This window comes from Caloenas nicobarica, chromosome 1 (genome assembly GCF_036013445.1).
Source record: "Caloenas nicobarica isolate bCalNic1 chromosome 1, bCalNic1.hap1, whole genome shotgun sequence".
Classification (NCBI taxonomy): domain Eukaryota; kingdom Metazoa; phylum Chordata; class Aves; order Columbiformes; family Columbidae; genus Caloenas; species Caloenas nicobarica.
In genome coordinates this window covers 25790173-25806009 of record NC_088245.1, presented here as the reverse complement: position 1 = coordinate 25806009, position 15837 = coordinate 25790173, and positions in this window count along the sequence as shown.

Below are 15837 nucleotides of genomic sequence, written 5' to 3'. Positions count from 1 at the left end.
GTGAGGCTGGGGTTACTGTGATATTTTTCCTTTACATTGTAACCAGCCTCACATTTCTGCACTATGACAGATTTTTCATGTGAGGAAATAGGCTTATATCATGAGAGTCAGCAAGTAACAAGTCAGAATCAGAAATGATCTTTCATGAAACAGAGGATGACTGTGGCTTCCTCACCAATCTTCTCCCACTTTCTGTATATTATCTGAAGTATGTTCCTTGTGCCCTAAATCTGAGCCATCTCCGTGCTAGTTTTTTATAGGCAGCACACAGCATAGGCTCTGATTTTTCCTTGGAGCCTCTATATGCTTGCTGCAACACGAACAGCAATACTTCATAAATATATACAGCAGAATCATTGTACAGCTTCCCCTGAACACAAACCCCCATTATTTTCACAAGTACTTGTAATTCTCAAGTATTTTGAATTTTAAGTTGGCAGATGAGGATGCATAGCATTTATTTGTTAAAATTCCACCATTAAGAGTCTCTTTATAATACCTTTCATTAATGTACCCCATTTTTCAAGTGGATGAATGGGCTGCTTGTCATGTAGACAGTGTGGTATAGAAATGTTGATGCATTACTCCCATGGACCAAACAGACACAAGGACACAGAACTGGGCTGCCACTCTAGGGTGCTGGGGATCATCGATCATCAGGTTTTTGTGCCACTACCCATTGGCACTGACATGGTGGACAATCAAACAGATAAGATAAACTGGTCACAAACAGTGGTGCAGAGATGCTATGCAACTTTGGTATAACATCCTAGCAATGCCAGAGTAATTATAAATAGACTTTGTAAGAGACTCTGAAAAACACAGTAGGAACACAAATGCTGTAAATCTCAATTTTATCTGATACTAAAACACCATTATCAAAGAGAATTGTCTGCTCTGATCTATCACTTATCTACTGTCATTTATCCATGATGTTCCATGGAAGGTGCTAAAATGACATTGCAGTCCTGGTGGATTGTTTCTCAAAGAGCTCTTACTTCACTACTACAGCATTAGGATGCTTTTGATAGCTATGACATGCCTTAGTTTAAATTTTCTTCTCTGTTTGTATCACACTAGTGTGTATTGACTCCTTTTTTTCAGGATCAAAGGATAACTCATTAAATCTCTATTTGTAAATAAAGCATTTGTTCCACAGCACCAGGTGTCCTTGAACCACTACAATGAGCAGCTCAGCAGGACGTGTCCTAAATGTACTGAAGGCTCCACTGAATGGTGAAAATGTGACTTGTCTTTTAAGTGTCCTGGGAACAACTCGTTATGGCCTATAAAGCAGTAGAAAAAGTATACACAATGGTATTTCTAGAACTGAAATACAAATCTAATTAGACTCCCTTCAAATGGCTTACTTGAGACTGAAAAACTGCCAGAGTGATTACGAAGTTTGCTTTATAGATTAATAGGCTAGTTTAATAGCCATAGTTCTCATTGTGTATGAACTACTGCTTTATGCACTTTGTTGTACAGATATTAATTGCTTTGGCTTTTATGTGATGTATGTCTATATTACTGCTACTTTTGCAAATGAGACCTGCCTCAGGTAACCTTTTTAGCCTGTGATTTCCTTTTTTTTTTTTAATGAATGAAAAAAGTCAATCTGTTTTCCAAGTTAGAATTAATTTTCAGGTTTATCAGCAGCTAAACATCCAGACTGGTAGCCATGCTTCCTCATTATTGAAAAATATTTAATTCAATCCAGTAAGACACTAAAAATAGAAGCAGAACAAATTATACACACAGCAGGATTTCATACACAAGACTGCCTAAACTAAAATGCTAATAGAGCTTCTTCTGGGGACATCTTGCATTTGTAGGAGCTACTGGATCTGGGAGGCAAGTGAAAAGAACTTTTGTCTGTGTCACATCACGACAACAACTTCTTAGTATTGATGCTAAAATGATTAGAGCTAGCACTGCACATACCTACTGGGCAGCAAGGGCACACTTTCCTTTTTCATCAGTTTCTGGTAGCTGGGATGGCAGTTTTCATTGCAGAAGGTTTGATTGTGATTTCATAAAAAATTCTTTATAGCCTATAAAATCCCTGTCCTAACTAATAATGAACTACAATGACAATGAAATTTTTGTGCATTTCATCCTTTTTATTCATACAGACATATCAACTAACGAGTCCACACCCCTGTCGAAATCTAATGCCAGATGTTATGTTTGACTTTTAAAGAAGCCAAGAGAAGGACAGAACATTTTCTTGAGGGGGAAGAGCTGTACTAACAAATTTTGAGAAGACCAGAGGTAAAGGGAAAGGACTGGGTGGAAGTACAACTTCAGGACTAGAATAAGACATTTTAATTTCTTAAGTATGAAGGAAACTGCATTTCTGGTTTTGACCACTCATTTGACCTCTTCTCTCCTTCTAGCTTTGACATTTTCTTTTTCTTTTCTGAAGTAATTGCTCTTCTTACCAAAATGTCCATTTAGTTTATCTTTCTCTTCATTAAACACTGCTCTGGCCAGGAGACCACCATCCAAACTAGTTTTTGACCAGTGACTATTGTTTCCTACATGCTTACTAGTGATATGTTGGCCTTTCATGAGTGGCCATGACTTTGCAGTCTTCTCTCCTTCACAGTCTTCTCTCATTTCTACTTACGCGTTATTCATCTGCCCTATTCCCTCTCTTTCTTACCTTTAAATCTTTCTCTTTCTTCTCCCCATCTTCCAGACATAGATAATTTTGAACAGCAATTTCCTTTTATTTTGTGCAGCCTCAATCCTGCTAGACTAATCTTATGACTACTTGGAGGTCTTCACTGTAAGCTTCTTCCTTTATATCTCTTATTGATGTCTTATGATCTCTGTCTTTACGTTTTCAGCAGGTCATCTAATTCTTTGATTTTCTTATAAGCATTCCTCTGTAAAACTTTGCTTCTAAGTGAAATCCGTCTCTTGAAAATTCCTCCCTTTCTTTATCTTCCTGTTTGCACTCCATGCTGGCTCCTTCCTTCTCTGAAATCATGAGATGATTCATTTGCAGCTGGGACTGAGCAAGATTTTTCATATCATCACATTTGATCTGTTGATAATTTACTTTACTTAGCTACACAGGAAAAAAGAAACATCCCCCTCCACTCAAATAAGGAAAGTTTAGGTGGCTGAACAACAGAGAGGGACTTCTATGTGACATGATCGTAGTTTAAATATGTATCTGTATTACAAAGAAAGTTGGGTTGGTGTTTTTTCATGCTATTGTCTTAAACATGGCATAGATACTTAGCAACTATATGTTGTACTCTAAAACATTGACATATTTTTTCACCTTTGTTACTCTTTTCTAAATCTGAGAGCATAAAGGTTTAAGAATGTTTTATTAGTTCTGCTAGATAGTCAATAGGCTTGAATGATACAAGAAAACAGAAGTATTGATTATATGTATATGTTATATAAGTACCTTTGACACATTTGCCCAGTCATCACTATTGTTAGAAAAGAGCTTTATGTACGGCATTATATCATGTACTTTTTCTGTTTGCTTTGAGAACCTCTTATAATACAAATACTCAAAGTTCTAATATATGATGAAATTTATATTCAAATAAGGAAGCACTGTTTGATAGAGCTCTTGCAGCAGTAGAATAGTGTTTGTGCTCAAGTGAGAAGTATCCACAGGTTCTGTGGTATCTTGGGTCCCCTCTCAAACTAATGCATAATTTGCAGTGTGGCACCAGTGAGGGGCCTTTTGTGGGATCACAAGTACTTATGCAGTGCTTACAGTATTAAAGTCTCCATTGGGAGATGCCTGCCTTATAATACCTTCTGAGGATGTGTAGATAAAGTGCATATATGTTTTGTCGTTTACTTGTCTTTTTCATACAAGTAATAATAAGAACAAAAGGAATTTATTACTAAAACAGGATGGCAATGCCTGAAAAGTTGTGCAAGTGAAGCATATCATCCTTCAGCCCACAGATTTGTTATGTTCCATATTCACTCCATGTTGAACAGAGAAAAATACTTGGAACATATGGAAAAATTGAAGGTGATGAAGATAAAGCTATTCTGAAGCCTGATATTGCCATTCAATAGGATTGTTTCCATGGTAACTCCTGCATCACATGGCACCTGTGTACATGATGCAAAAATATTTCTTAAAGTTACACAAATACTAACAGGAAGGGCAAACTTCCATGTTTTTTTTTTTTTATCAGTGAGAAGTAAGCATTTTATTTCCATTACAAACATAGAATTTCCCATAATTCCCTGGGTACTTAAGATATGAGGTTGTAAACAAAGTTTTATTTATAAGTGAAAGACTTGTAATATTTAATGATGAATTTTAAAAAGGGTTTATGAGGAAGAAGGAGAGCAGGGGGTTAAAGGGACAGCTGGTGCCTGCGTGTTACTCGATATGGGAGTTGTGCTCTCTGTTACTGTTTAGTTACTGCTGTGGCAAGGCAGCAAATGATAGCTACTAGTAATTCACTGAATAAGGCATGTGTATCACCCAGCTGCATCCATGCCTTCAGCCTTCCTGTGAACAGACTGAAGAACAGAGTCTCTACAGAAAATCCTTTAGAAATCACCAGAGGTGAGGAAGCTGGCAGGATTCTACAGAAATTGCTTCAAAACTTACAGAATTTATCTGAGTATTTCTCCTTCTCATTTTTGACGTTATCTTACAAGATTCTATAATGTGACTATTACTTCCTAATGAAATCTGTAAGATAAATAAAAAATAAAACAAAGTTATAGCATTCCATTAAATTCTGTAGGTTTATTTATATGATTTTCTCTTTGCCCTTTTTCAATTCAGTCTTATAAAAATCTTGCATAAAACCACAGATGCCTTCATTGAAAATATGCATTCTTTTCATATCACTTTCAAATTCTGAATCTATAAATATATATTGTGTCAACTGAAATGAGATATGTAAGGACAGATAATGGAAAACAGTATTATGAACAAGATCTGAGTACCATTGCCAAAAATAACGTGTGTGTGTATACACATGCATTCACGCACATACACATGCACATACATGGAGTAGATGTGTGTTTGGAAGGGGAAGATTAAAATTTAAATCTGAGTGGGTGATTAAAGCTGAAATCTTCACCAGATGACAATATTTCTCCTTGATTCAAATATGCTGGTTCCAAACTAAGAATCTGCATAATACATTGATTCTTAATAGGGAATAAATTCTTATATCCCTGAGACAGACAGCAGACACAGAGCACCTCCAGACTAAACTATAATTGTATGTAACACTCAGTACAAAGGCTCTGGCTCCTATGAATTCTGCAGGGCCCTGTAAAGTCTTCAAAGACTGATCTGACTGGCACCTGTCATCTTTTAAACAGTTTGATGTGACCATAATCACTTGCTGCCTATGCCATACATTTAACAAAATGTGCTTGTAATTTTGAAAGGAAGTACCAAGGAATGATTACGCATTAGTTTTATGCAGTTAACACTGATAGAAAATTGAAAAGGAAGAACATTCACGGTAAAGAGATAGGTGCGTTTTCATTTTAAGTATCTATATAATAATGTTCAGTCCTAGCATGATAATTTAATCTTCTTTCCATTCTGTTCTAGCTCGTTCCAAACACTGTCCCATTTGGCACAGAAACTTCCAGTTCGCTGTTGGAAACCAAATATTTTTCTTTCCAGGGGCAGACATTCTTCAGTCAAGTTCAACTAAGTGGCCCACAAGGGAGCTGTCTCTGTTGTCCAAGCTAGCAAGATACATTTATGAGCCAGCATCAGTAAATAAAGAAGGCAAGCAGCATCTGTCCTCCAGCACTTGAGGTCACTGAACAATTCCAGAACCATAAGTCAGCGATTTAATGGAATTTCCCATTCAAATGATTAGGGCACATTAGACCATATCACAAGCCAAAATGTTGGATTCCTAGTGCATTCCCGTTAAAAAAATGCCATGAAGCAGGTTTTTTCTGTCTGGCATCCCTTACATAAATTTTTTGTAATTCTGTGAAAGAGTACAGAGAGGTTAAGGGAGAAAAAATCTTTGAATATGAATTATAATGTGCCTGTCAATGAACTCTGCAGCCTACAATGAGCCATATCCCTGATATGAGCCAAAGGCCAGTTAGAGAACTCATTTATTGTCCAAAATCGGAGGATGCTGCAGGGGCAAGGAGCGGTGCCGGGGAGGGCCTGTGAGAAAGCAGCCCCGGTAAGGGCACGCTGACAAGAGACCAGAAGGTAATCCCCATAAGCAGTAGAATGTGCTCCAGTCCCAAGGGTTTAGCTGCTGACCCTGCCAGTTGCGTGGCTGAGTAGGTTTGAGAACATAGAAAATGAGTGATGCTTGGTGGGAAGAGTGTGGTTTTATTCTGTGGTGCTACTTACAGGGTACCACACTTTGTGAGAAATATGGTAGAGGTCATTTTAGCTAAACAAATGTGTAATTGATTATCTAGCCATTGCACACCACTACACAGAAAATGAATGTGTTGTTCTGAGATCTAACATTCAAACATAAGACCATAGGAATTAAAAAAAAATGCAATTATATAACGCTACAATCTACTCTCGTAAATTACCTGTTGTAATTTTAGCTCTGGACAACAATGACAAATTACAGTCCTCATTTCAAGGATATGAGATACATCACATAATGCAGATCTATAGTGTTTACAACCATTAATCATCATCTGGCAGCACCCTTTGTGTTAACCCTGTTTACAAAAGAAAAGACCCGCTAAGACATACTATTTTAGGCATTTCTTCTTCCAGTAAATATTGTTCAGAAGCAACAATTTTAATCTGAATTTATGTTTAGCCTCAAAATGGAAAAATAGCCCAGATGTAATCACAGCAAAAAAATATTGACATCCATGATAAAAAAGAATTGAGACCTGTTTCTATTTTTCCCAAATACTTCTCTGTGTCTATGTTAATTAGAAGCTAAATATTGTTATAAAATTACAAGATTGTGTCACCTGATAGTTTTAAGATTGTACCTTATGCAAAGAATTTAGGTTGCATTGGATTTTTCTCAAAAATTTAGAAAACACTGTCTTTGAAGTTATATAAAGTTTTCAAGTTTTCTGTCAATTTTTTCAAGGGTAATTCTCCCTTTCTATAAACAGAATGTTGTTAATCATAGAGTACAAGATTTCACTGCAAACAGAAGTCATTCTTAGTATTAATGATATCAGGATATAAATACAATCACAGTCAAACTGAAATAATATGAGTTTATAATCATGTGTAATCATAAATATTTTTATTAAATCTGTCCCCTATGGATAAAGATGCTCAATATCAGGTTAGACCAGGAAATGGGGTTTTTTTAACCTGTAAAATTTTTTAAGGTTTCTTAAACATTGTTTTTCTTTATCAAATGACACTAAACCCTTTCAATTTTATGGATGCACAGATAATAATCTGGCAGTGAGAGAAATTTACCTAGACTGTGAAAGATTCAGATTCAGTCTGCAGGTCTGCCATGTCTCCCTGTCCCAGAAATCTGCTCCAGCCACCAGGAAATCAACTCTGCAGTGGTTTTCCTAAGCTAGCAATGGATTACAACTTTTGCATTTGTATATTTTGTTTAAATTCTCTGCAACAAAGCCATGAAGGAGAGTACCCAGGTTGTTCAGCCTGGAGAAGAGAAGGCTCTGGGGCCTTTCAGTACTTGAAACGGGCCTGTAAGAAAGACGGGGACCGACTTTTTAGCAGGAGCTGTTGTGATAGGACAAGGAGTAATGGTTTTAAATTAGAAGAGGGGAGATTCAGGCTGAGGGAGAAATTTTTTACAGTGAGGATCATGAAACACTGGCCCAGGTTGCCCAGAGAGGTGGTAGATGCCCCATCCCTGGAGACATCCCAGGCCAGGCTGGATGGGGCTCTGAGCAACGTGATCTAGTTGCAGATGTCCCTGCTCATTGCAGGGGGGCTGGACTAGGTGACCTTTGAAGGTTCCTTCCAACCCAAACTATTCTCTGACTCTACCCAGCATCCCAGACAGAATAATTGTTGGACCAGATTTATAGTGGTGTATCCCACACCTAGCAGACAGGGGACTAAGTTAAGATCAAGAAGAAAAAATATCAGCCCAAACACCTAAATAATACAGAAGAGACTCCTGAATTTGCTGCCTATCTTCTAAGAGAGTTTCATGATCACAAGGTTATTACCTATTATACCTCTCCCTCTCTTTGGGTTTTGCATTTCAGTAAAAGTCCTGTTGAAGCACCCAGGTTCTTGCAAGTGCCTTCATATATAGTGAATGAGTATTTTCGGGCTAAAAAATTGTTCCATTGAAGTCAGCTGCATTTCTAAGTGTTTTGCATTAATCTTTAAGGGCAGAGATACAGAGAAGAGCAGAGAAGACCTAAGATCGTAACTAAGTGGAATACAGTATTTCTAGTTAAAGGGGGAAAAAATACTTACTTTTTGTTTTCAAATTTAATTGCAGTAAAAAATGCAGTAATTTTCTTACTTTCCTTAGTAATTATTGTCAGTTAATTAACAATACTTTTTTTTTTTAAGTAAAAATATGTTTCCCTGCCACATTAGCTCAGAGTTGCTGATGTGCTATAAATTCAAGTTGTGGCTTCCCAAGAAGTAGCTTTCTTTTCTGGTAAAGCCCTTAATTCTTATAACTTCCGTGATACCAACAGATTTAATGGGCAAAACATATGTGAGTGTAAAAGACCAAAGAGCTCTGCAACCAACATGCATGATAATGAGAGCTGAAAAATCTCTCAATTATAACCTCTTTCCCAAAAGTAACTCTCTTTTGAGCAAGATCTCCTGCTCATGGTAGAAAAGTTGTTTTTGAAGTGACATTCTTTCTACTTGCTACACTGGAAATACACTGTTCATTGCAATGAATGCCAACTAATATTATGCCAGTTAAGTCCAAAGCCACTATGTAACTTTCTTCATATGTTATTGAAGTACAATACTGATGCAAGATGGATGTCTAACAGGCAAGCTCTCCATATGCACTAAAATAAAATAATATTTCACATTAAAAATTTAGATTTCTTTTTTGGAAAGAATTGGCCTTAAAATAGATGAGAATTGTGGACATGTCTAAAACTTGAAACAAGATTAATCCTCCTAAAATGGACTGCAATGGGACTTATCAGCTGTTCTGTTTTAGCAGTGCAATTTCAAATAACCTCGGGCATGCTTACATTAAAGATTTTTGCATTTATGCAAACATTAGGTAATTTGTTACATCATTACGGTATGTGCTGATTGCAAACCTTTAGAAGTCATCAAAAAATATGGCAAGGTTACTACATCAAGGCATGAGATTAAAAACAAATTAGGTATTAACTTAGCCTGTGGCCACTATTTATTCTTTATTTCTGTAGTAACTAATATGACAAGGCTCACCAGATGTGGGACCATGAATTTGCATTTCAGAACAAAAATTATAAAAATAATAACCTTAAAGTAAGCTGATGCAAGTCAGTAGGGAATAATATTAGTTCATTTGTAAGCTAAGCAGACTTATTTTCAATTATGTTGCAAATTTGGCCAAGGATATATAAACCAGGTGTGTTTATATAATGTGAAATATTTGTAAAAGTTAGAAACATCACACAAAAACCATCAATAGGATAGCTGGAGAAGAGCTTATGTACTCTCCAAATTGTCTGTATTTTCAGCAGTTTTATACATCTATAATAAAATAATTACCATGTAAATTAGCTTCCTCAGAAAGATTACTTTATTTATAGTATCACAGCTACAATGTTATTGCCATTTCAAATACATCCAGTAACGGAATTTCAAGAAAGTCAGTTGTTCCTCCTTTTTTTTTTTTTTTTCTCAAGTTTTACCTAGCATTCTCATAATGTGGTTTTAGCAGAGCGGTAGACCTGTGTCTTGTGCTAAATTCCATTAGATCTTCCCCCCCTTGGCAAGGAGTTGCAATATTTGCATTCTGTCACAATGATCGGTCATCTCCTGCAACTCTGCTGAGTCTGAACTCTGGTTTCTCAGGTGCTCTAATCTCTGCACAGCTTTTGTTTAATGATAGAGGAGGTGATTTCTGGGTTGTCCTCATTATCTGACAGTGTTTGCCCAGGAGCAGTGAGGATTCATGCCTGCACTCAAAGTCTGCATCCTCTCCTGTGGCAGCTGTGCTCCTGCAGTCAATCATCATGTCACTATCTTGGCAAATTTCTCAGAGTATTTCCTTCCCCTGCTGCCACTTTCATCTTCTTTGAATTTGCTCCAGGGACGGAGAAGGCTACAAGAGCATGAATTTGGGTGGAGAGCATTACAACTGCATTGTCACCTCCTAACTTACAGCTCCACCTGCAGAGCTCACCTCTCAGAGAATAAGTTTCCTAAGCAGCAAAGGGGACAGATGGTGTCGTATCCCACATCCTTTTGTGCCACTGATGGCAGAGCAGCCATTTCTAGCATTTCTTAGTGGAAAGCTAGCAGACATGGACCTCTTCCAGACACAAGAATGTGCTGACCTCATGGAAAAAAGTATGATTGTAAATCTGACAATTATAAAAAGGCAAGAAATGTCTTTCATTACAGATAAACTGCTAAAGGCATTTGGAACTTCAACTTTTACTAGAAGTGTTTAAATGATCATTAAAATAATTAATTTCAAACTTTATTCCCATGCATACTGTATGACCATCATTCAGGATTTTAAGAAAATCAAGTGAACAAAATCAGACAGCAAAACTGTTTGAGTTAGTTCCTTGTGCATTTGTGCCTTACAACGGTGCCTAATAAGTTATGTTCTCCCACTGAAGCTTTTTCCATGGTTGGAAAGTCATCACTCTCACGTGTGGATTTTCTCGAGTCTAATACAGGGCAGGTTCATACTGCAACCTTTTCATTAGTGAAAGGAAGGAAAAAAAACCCCAGAACTATTAGGGACAACACAGCATTTCAGGAGTACAAAATTCATCTCTAAAAGAATGTATTTTCTTTCAGATAGGTTGAAATCAGTCAATTCATTCAACAGACACAGAGCAGAATGAAACAACAGATAAAGAATTGTGCACACAAACACATGGATGTAAGCTTTATTTCCTTAGGAAGCCAGATAAAACATTTCAGTGATTAATATATAAACAGCAATTGCTCATATCCTGCAGACTTTCAGGAAATAACTGAAATCTGCAAGTAGATTTAACGGAGTCAGCAGATAAAATTAACTAAAAGATGAAGATGTAATTGCCTAAGTCTGTACACAAAGTCAAGCTAAAAGATAAATGGCAGTTCCATTTTCCTGTTGACTGTTAAACCAAATTAATTATCTAGGGTCATGGATTTGTTTCCAGAAATAGGAATGTGAATCTCAGAATTCTTCTGAAAGAGTTTGTCATAAGTAGAAAAGGAAAATGATTTCTTAGCTAGGTTACCATCCAGCCACAATACTTCTGGGCTAATTTTGCCCTTCTGAGGAACATTTTTGGGAAGTGTGAAGCTTCTGCACTGTGCTGCACTAGACAAGGGTAACATTATGTATTTTCTAGTCTCACCCAGCTTTTTCCTAGGATCTGGCTTTGGATGGAGTTTCCCATTACATAAAGTTGATTGCCCAGAACAAATACGATCATGCTGTAACCCTTACGTGGTGCTCAGTCTCAAGACAATTTAGTTATTTAACTAATGTCCTCCAATAGCCATGGTGTGTAGCACAGCAGGAATGATCGTTATTTGCTGCAGAGGGAGAATGAAGCTGTGGGTGATGCCCCTGCAGCAGCAGAAGGGGTGGAATTTGGGAGACAGTGGGGTCCATGGCAGCTGGGAGGGACAGCTGGACTGGGAGACTGGAAAGAACGGAAAAATAGCAGCAACAGCAGAAAAATAGCAGGCAACAGGAAGTGAGGAAGAATTATAATAAAACAGTTGAAAGCATATGAGGAGACCAGCAAACCTGACACTGACACTGGCAGACAAAACTGCCGGGAATGCTGTGATCGACAACACGCACTCGCAGCAGTGCACCGTGGTGAATGGATTCTGGCCCGCCAGACAGGACTGCTCTAGCGCGGCAGTGGCAGGTGCCAAAGAAAAGCAAAATGCTCATTTCTAGTAGTCTGAGAGCCACCCAGGCTTGTAGTAGTACGCAGGCTCCGCTGCTCCGCTGCCTGCTCCTTCTTAGCTGTCACTGTGTCTTAAAGTTCTTACGTGAGAGCAGGCTAGCCACGGCAACAGACAGGTTTTGCTTTCTGCACTCCGTACATCAGCAATCTTCATGTGCAATGGGCAGCAAGGCTCCCGTATGAGAAATCGAAGCACAGGAACCGACCAGCAGTAGTTGCGACCTGGAGCATCCATCTAGAGACAAGCTAGCTTGGTCTTTCCTGATTTTTTCAATCCAAAGCACTGGAAATGTATCCTTCTTGAAAACAAAGAAACAAAGCATAAGGACTATAGGTCTGGAAACACTGTATTAGACAAGAGTTAAAAATCAGAGTACAGAATAAAATATGCAACTGTGAGAGTCCTAAATGGGTACACGAAGTCCTGCAAATCATACAGCTTAGAAGACAGAATGGATCCGGAATGAACAAGGAAAGGGAAGGACCAACAATTGATAGCAGGTGGAATGCAAATATGGCAAGGATGGAGTTAGAGATGCGGCAAACAACCCTACACATGGCAAGAAATAGAATAAATCAGAATAACTGAAAAAGGACATTACTGGGATATGCAATGGGAAAGGACAAAAGAGAGAGACAAGACTCATAAGTCCTAACCCCATCTGAGAACTGTACATCAAAACATAAATGCAGGTTTTTAAATCAGTATTTTCCTGTCAGTTTAAAACTAACGAAACGTATGCAAGTAATTAGCTTAAGGTAGATCACACGGCAGCTGTTATATTCCTTTATGTCATTCTATCACAAGTGATGATACATGATATATGTGAAACATTCGCTGGAGAAATGCCGTCAACATTAATGATGTTTTATCAACAGAAGAAAACAGCAGCTCCTGTGGCCTCCCTTCCTTTCTCTGTGCTAAACAGTTCTGTTGTTGTGTGGAAGCCTTTGAGCAATGTTGGCTGGAATTCACGAAACGAGTTTCTTTCTACCTTCATTTCACGGTTGGTGTTTAGCTATTTTTCACTCTATTTGCATCCCAATAAACACTGTCATTAATCAATGTTCCTTTATCAGGAACTGTTCTAATTAGGCTGTTCTAAAAGTTTAGTTCATCAATAGAGTTAATTCTTTACATTTATGCAAAACAGGAAGATTTCCATTGTAAAAATAGTTCCTATTTTTTACAGCCTGAGTGGTTAATCACGTCTTAAATGTCTGTTTAAGCTCAGTTCCATCAGTATGTTATAAGCAGCACTTAAATACAGAAGCCCACTTGGTGTGGCTACTCATTTGATTATACAATATGAATTAACGTCAGCAGAAATGAAAAATTTGACATTTTCTCCACCTGTCTAAAAAAAATGCTGAAGAAGACCACAGGTAGATAAATGTTTCTGTTTGCTTTTCAATAGACATTGAACAGAATTGAACTATATTTTCATTTGCATTCTACTACATAATGCCCTCCCATCCCTTGCTGTAAAGTACTACAATGAACAATTTTTGAAGTAGGTTCCTATCTTTACAAAAGTCTCTCACATTCCAATAAACCATGAAACATAAAGAGGGGGTGCTTGAAGACAGCAGCCTCTTGGCATGCTGGAGTTTCCTCTTCCCTTTCCACTAATGTGGACAGAGCACGTGCTATTAGGAATGGGAATGACTGAGACACAGCCCCAGGAAATGCGTTTCTTGGTTTGCTTGATCTGGGCACCACAACACACAGGAACTAGGTGAAAATACCCTTGCACAATAGCCCTCAGAGAGGATTTTCTGGCTATTCCCAAGTTTGCAAAGATGAGAATGTGGCAAAGTCAGGCATGAAAACTGGAGCTTCAGAGAAGTCACAAGGTCCCAATGTCCTGGTTGTCCTCGGATTTTGGTCATGAAGCAAATGATAAGAACTTCTTGTATGACTGTAGTTCTAAGAGTGGAGTCTTTGTATAGTATTTGTGTACAATATTGTTCTCTTAAACTTCTGCTACATGAAATGTTCTCCCAAACATGTCTGTGAACAAATGTTTTATTTAAAAACCATTAAAGCGATCACTGAGCATAAAAGCAAGTGACTCCATCAGTTCAGATTCCCCTAATATCACCTAGCTTTTCTCCTAACGAACAGAGAATGCCATTACTTTGCTGTGCTTTCACATGGGCTAACTTTCTTGCTGCATCAAGCCCTTTCACTTCAATAAAAGTGCAGGCATATACGTTCCTGGGAAGGGTCAGTCCTGTTGTCTACATAACAAAATGGGGCCAAGCAATTTCTCTCACAAAACTTCAAAAATATTGTAATTCCTACACCAGTGTATCAGAAGTCATACAACAAAGAGTGATCTGTATGAGCAACAGTAAACAGATTCTTTCAACTAAGGCTTCAGGTGAACAGTAACTGAGCTTAATGACCAGCTAAAAAATGTTCATTGCTATGCATGAAACTAGTTGGTATTACTGTTTTGACAGTATGGATTACATGGCTAACAATGAAGTGAGTAGGGAAAGTGACCACTTTGGCGCAGCATTTTTTTTTTTTTGCAAAGTTGATAGTTATACATTTTTTCCATCTATAATGACATAGGAATTAAAAACAACAACAAAAAAACCAACAAAAAACCCCCAATAACTTAGCTATGCCCTATGTATTTCAGACATAGCTAACATCAGTCTTCATAAAATATACACACAAAATCTGTGCTTCACTTCCCAAAATTCAGTCACCCTTAGCTAACTACTCACAATATATGTAAGACATGAGAAAAAAATACCATTTTCCTTTGGTCCCGACACTCAAAAACATCCCACACAGGTTTTTACTCAGACTTGGCTTAAGCACACACTTTATTTCCTTGCTTGAATGTATATAGCACAGACGAGAACATGAAAAGGAGATAAAAAGGACAGCAGAAAGCAAGCCTGTTCTTCTGCCACAGTTCTTAGACTCCTGTACCTACACCTGGTATCACACTAGCTCTAAAACTTCCTTCCCGCAGTCAAAAAACAAATGCGGATAAAAGCTTCAGTCCATGATTAGAGCAATAAATATTAGATAGTGATAAACCTGGGACGACACAAACTATTTGGGGCATTGAAACGTACGTGAAAAACCTCAGCCCCAAACAGCTAAAAATAAGTCACAGTATTGCAACTGGATCGCATCACTACATCACTACGACCTGCTTGGCTTTTGCCTTTTCCTTTTTCTGCCGCTCTGAACCGCCGTTCCGAAGGCCACACGCTCTCGCACGCCCGTACCGCTGTCCGCACCGTGTAACTCATGTCTGCTCCACACAGCCGCTTTTCGCGCTTCGGGTCACTCATGAATTGATTTCATTACTTTTGTCCTTTCTAACGCTTTTTGTGCACTGTTACCACCTGTGAGCATTTAAGGGATAAACAAACAAAAGCACAGAGCCTGATCGAAAAGCTGCAAGTTTTCCCCTTCTCTCGGCGCCGCGCTGGGCTCCCGGGGACCGTCCGCAGGTCCGGCAACCGCCCGGCCGAACTGCGCCCGGCAAAGCGAGGCCTGAGAGGGGGCTCCTGGGGAAAAACCGCACGCACCTGCGGGGCTGGCGCGGCCCCGGGACCCGCGGCAGGCCGAGAAGGGAAGGGCCCCGAAAGGGGCCGGTGGCGCCTCAGCCCCAGCGGCCGCCCCGAGGGCGGAGCGGCCGCCGCAGTGCACGGCGGCGTATGTAGTTTCCCGCCGCCTCCCCGCGCGCGGACTACATTTCCCGTGACGCCCTGCGGCACAGCGCGAGCCACGGTGCGCGTCAGCGGCGCGGG